Source organism: Macrobrachium nipponense, chromosome 15, assembly GCF_015104395.2.
Source record: "Macrobrachium nipponense isolate FS-2020 chromosome 15, ASM1510439v2, whole genome shotgun sequence".
Lineage (NCBI taxonomy): Eukaryota > Metazoa > Arthropoda > Malacostraca > Decapoda > Palaemonidae > Macrobrachium > Macrobrachium nipponense.
The window spans coordinates 38160287-38165286 of NC_087208.1; the positions used below are offsets into that span (position 1 = coordinate 38160287).

Here is a 5000-nt window from a genome sequence, read left to right on the forward strand (position 1 = left end):
AAGTTTTATTTTACTCTAAAGCACAATTATGGAAATCAATTCGTGCAACGTAATTAAAAACGATGAAAATAAAGTATATACGACGGAGAGAACAAACTTAGTTTGAAGAAGCCATGGAAAACATAGAGTAATTATTTGTTTAACACGGTCTTACTTATGGAGACCATGCTAGAAGGTTTATATAGTTAAGTTCAAAATATGCTCCACAGAACAGTCCTTTTTTTCCATAATATATCAACCAGATAAATTATAAGTTCATCTAAGTGAGGTTAATATGAAAAACGTTTAAAATAAATGGAACATAGGCTGATCATGATGCTTGAATGGAACCTCCTAAATTAGACCAACGAAGACCTCTGGAAAGTCAGCAAAATGATAAAAAAATATTCGTAATAAATCTAATAAACCCACAATACTCAACGGTTCTAGAAAATACAAATACAAATCACAAATATAACAATGTACGGCCATTCATGGAATTAGCGCTCCTAAGCAAAAATAATATATATAATAAAAACTCTCTTACCACAAACCTTGCCCGTTACTGTCACGTAGGCCTATGGGTAAGTATTTTTTTTTTTTGCTCTCTCTCTCTCTCTCAGTGGTTGCAAAACTCAGACTGAGCGATGCAATGGTTGATTGCGATAGACTTTCTGTCCCATAACAAAGACTAAGCACGCCATTGGGTGGCAGGGATGGACGCATGCGCAGGGAACTAAATCGTAAGAGAGCTTCCAGCCAATCATTATCGTCGAGTTAATAGATTCTGTTGGTTAATGAAATGATAAATTAGAAAGACTGTTAAATAATGCTTGCGGAGGATTAGCCATTTTCAGCTAGGACGAATCTGATCATGAATAGATAATTGTTTGCGGTACGTAGCCGAAGATGAATCATAGACTATAGAGATTCGAGGTCAGCCGTCCAACATGGCTCTATAGATCAAATGCTGTTTGCCATGACTGATTAATAAATGCAGAAATTAATATAATAAGCCATGAATATACAACCACATATTGTTTATTTCCTGACCTCTCTTTTATCTTGAATTTGTTTAGCGGATTTCTCATAATCGTTCGGTTTTTATATAAACTTTTTTTTTTATATTAACTCCTAACGTCTTTGCATGCTCTCTGGTTTATTTCGTTGTGTAGATATTTATCAATAACGCAAACAGCAAGCCTTGGTTTCAAAATCTTAATCTATAAATTATATTTAAACCTTAATTTAAACCGGTTTTTTAATCTTACAATGTTAGGCCTATAAGTTGATTCTCCATGTCTTCGGATGCTCTCTGGTTCATTTCGTTATGTAGGTATTTATCAATAACGCACAGCAAGCCTTGGTTTCAAAATCTCAATCTAAATTTAAATATTCAACCCTTAATTTAAAGGACCGCTTTTCTAATCCTAAAATGTTAGGCCTATAAGCTGATACTCCATCCCTCTACAGGGAAGCCATATAGGCCTACAGGCGTGAGCTTGTAGTGGATACAATGAAGAGTATAATCTCGGATACATGGCCATATCCGGAACCTCAGAGCAATCTTGGATAGGCCATAAAAGGCAAAAATTAATATATTCCGGGCTTATTTTTTTCATATTTGTTTACATTGCTTTAAAAATGCAAACAAACAAGTTCCCTAACAAAGACAGAAGCAACTGATTAGTATACGCATAGAATATTTCTCAAAAAGGGACAGATACGACAGGTATAATATATATTTTTAAAATTTCACGTTCTAAGGGCATTTTTAAATCGATTTTATGACAGTAAAATTCATTTTTCCTCAATTTTCAGACGGTATGAAGGTTTATTCTTGTCGTGATAACTCAGAATCCTACTTATTTTTTTTGAGCGAAAAGCTGTATAGCATATACAAATACATCCATATCAATATCTAAGAATGTCTTGCATGTTTCTTATATTCCTTTTTCGTTGAAAACAAAAATATTCTTAGTGCACTTTTGAATATCAATACATAGTTTGTTATTCTTCTATACTCTGCTCTTGTCCTACGGACACTGAACATTCTTTGAATAATAATTCACGTCTATATACATCTACCGTCTACAATTTTCCTACGTCAAATGATAAAAAAAAAGGAGGCAGTATTCACGGACCTATTGACGAAGTGAGCGTCTCACAGAGGTTCCTAATGATTATTTCAAGTGGGAGCTGTCGCCAATATCTTGATTAAGACAAAGGCGGCCTTCAGGCTCCGAGGGAAACTTTTGCACACGACGTGAATAATAAAACTGACGAAGAATGACGTCCTCTACGTAAGGCATTGGATGTCATCGAGATCTTTCGCCGTTGATGAGGTACCTATACGAGTATAACACAGGTCTGTACCGATTGGGGGATTCGGGGGATGGGTAGAATGAAACCAACGCCCTCCCCACTCCTACCTAAATTTCTCGAAGTCCATAATTTCAAATATTTCATCTTGTATATACCTATACATCCAATGACATTTATAGAAGAAAAGGTCGTTTTTGGGAGAAATGGCCCCCCAAACATGAAAAAGTTAGAAAAAAACTGGGTGCGGGCCGCATATTCCTGAAGTCTGGATGGAAATAGACCCTCTCGGATATTAGAACCAATCAGAGCGTGTTTTGGAGCGGTGACGTCGTGAGACTCCGCCACCCCAGCGCTACCACGTATACGCTTTTCTTAATTCTTGCAGAAGCACCAGTTATATTAATCTTATATAATAGGTTTAATATTGGTAAATATAGTTATTATAGATGTATACAGAAAATATGTATCAACTATGTTGTACCAGCTAATATTTACGCTGGCGCTTATGCATCATAACTGAGATATGCAAGACATATGGGACCATTGCTCAGTGAAACACTTCATTACATAATAATTCATGCAGAAGCACCAGTTTTGAGAATTATCTTGTGAGAGGTTATAATATTGGTAAATATAATTATTAAAAAAAGTACCGAGATACACAAGTTATATGGCTGGCAACATTGCTCAATGAAACACACCATGTCAATCAGCTGTTTCGTTACGTAATACCTTCACCCATTTGAAAAAAATGGAACTCAACTACTCATATTGGCCTCAACACTTATAGGCATTTAGTACATGAAGTAGGCTGACAGTTTAAAATTTTAGTTATCTTGAATTTTATTTTGAATCATTGTTCCCTTCAAAATGCACAAATTTTGCCCTGTCGATCATATATATTTCTTCTGCAAGTTGATTTGTTCTTTGGTGCTTATATACATATATTTTCGATTGTCGTTTTGACTCAATGTTTTTGAAATGTACATATTTAGTCAGGTTAGGCTAGAATACGCTGGTCATTCATGTTCGGAAGTATACATGGTGTGAGACAGGAAATATAGACCTTTATTTTAGTCGCTAGGGGAAATCTATGTTGCAATAAAAAAAGCATATTCTTTTAATAATATCCAACGGAAATGAGTAGCAAATTCATTCTAGTCAATGAAAATTATACCAGAAAAATTTTTCAATTTGCACAGATATGTAATAAAGCACAAATTTACGCTGTGTATTACAACCAAGGCCATGCTCAGGTTTTGTTGTGCAGATATCCTAAACTATGCAAAATTATTGCTTTGCTTATATTATACATATTGCCATTGCAGCCTCGGATACCAAAAAGCTTTCCTTTGCTGATATTTCACTGTAAATTTTAAAATCAACTGCATAGCTTGGAATATAAGAAAAAGAAAAACAAATTGTTTACAAAAGATTATTTTATGCAAAAGTTTATTATATACAAAAGATTACTCACATTATACATCATACCAAAGTTGATTGACTCCAAACTGCACAGTTCCATTGTCAACCAGATACAATAAAAATGGAATAATTCATGTCTTAAGAGCTATAATAAATACACCAAATTAATACGTTGCCTTAACACTAATCAAAAACTATTGTGAAGTGTGAGAAATATGAATTCGAAAATGGGATTCCTATTTTCCATTTGAATCAAATATATTTAAAAAAAAACATAAATATAACTATTTTTCACTTAATGATTTGTGCCATGAGATGTCCCATTGGCCACGTTGCAGGAAATGTTGTGAGCCAAATTACGGGGACGTTTAGGTTGTGAAGACACAGCACCTGTCGGATGACGGCCTTTACACAGCGGTGCAGCTCCCCTTGGCCTGCCAGTTGAGCGTCTTGCGATGGAGGTTAGCTGACAAGGTATCTTACCTCGCCCAGCTCCACCATTCCTTATTGCACTTCCAGTGCAATGCAGCAAACTATTCAACTGGTTTGCAGTTTTTACGGAATCCAGACGCCTGTGGAACTTCTTCAGTGCTAGGTCTGTATTGCTATTTCATAGCGTGCACTGACTCTAACTATGGAATCTGCAACATCATGTGATATTTTTCTAGAGGCAAAATCATCATCATCCGAAGATGACATTGTCTCTGTTCTAGAAATTGGATCCTGTGGCTCCTCTTCCATATCCAGATTTTCTGTCTTCTCACTAACAATTTCTTTTATCTCTGCGTTGCCAGTGATCTCAAAGCCGCCATCCTCATTCAACTTTCTAAAAAATGCCACACCAGGGACCTTCTCTTGGTCAACAGCCAAAACTGCTAATCGATGACGACTTTCTCTGCTACTTAAAAATTGCGGGGGCACGGCTGTCATGCTAAACTCGGCACATGCAATTTGGTGCTTGCAAATAGCACCAGTTTGGCCTTGCATGCAAGAGCACAGTTCAATTTCAAGGTCTACATCATATTTTATGGTTGGATCAGATTCGCTCTGTACTTTATATTTAGAATTGCCAACCAATTCAACGCTGTCTAATACAATCTTGGTCGAGACTATTGGCTTTACATGCCGCCTACTCAAGGCCACATCGACCAATCGTTGCCTCATGTATACATCGAAAATCTCGACCATAAACATCAGTAGCTGGGCCGTGTTGTATGCCTTGCATCTGAAAAAAAATGAAGAAATAATCCAAACTGTTTGATAAAGTAAAA

General features: G+C 36.0%; 1 protein-coding gene and 1 pseudogene across 1 annotated transcript in view; one reads left to right on the forward strand and one right to left on the reverse strand.

The window, feature by feature from the left end:
- LOC135226800 (glutamate receptor-like) overlaps positions 1 to 5000 on the forward strand; it is a 40222-nt gene that overhangs the window by 8312 nt on the left and 26910 nt on the right. The gene's annotated exons all lie outside the window — the stretch shown is intronic.
- LOC135226917 (uncharacterized) overlaps positions 3824 to 5000 on the reverse strand; it is an 8481-nt pseudogene continuing 7304 nt past the window's right edge.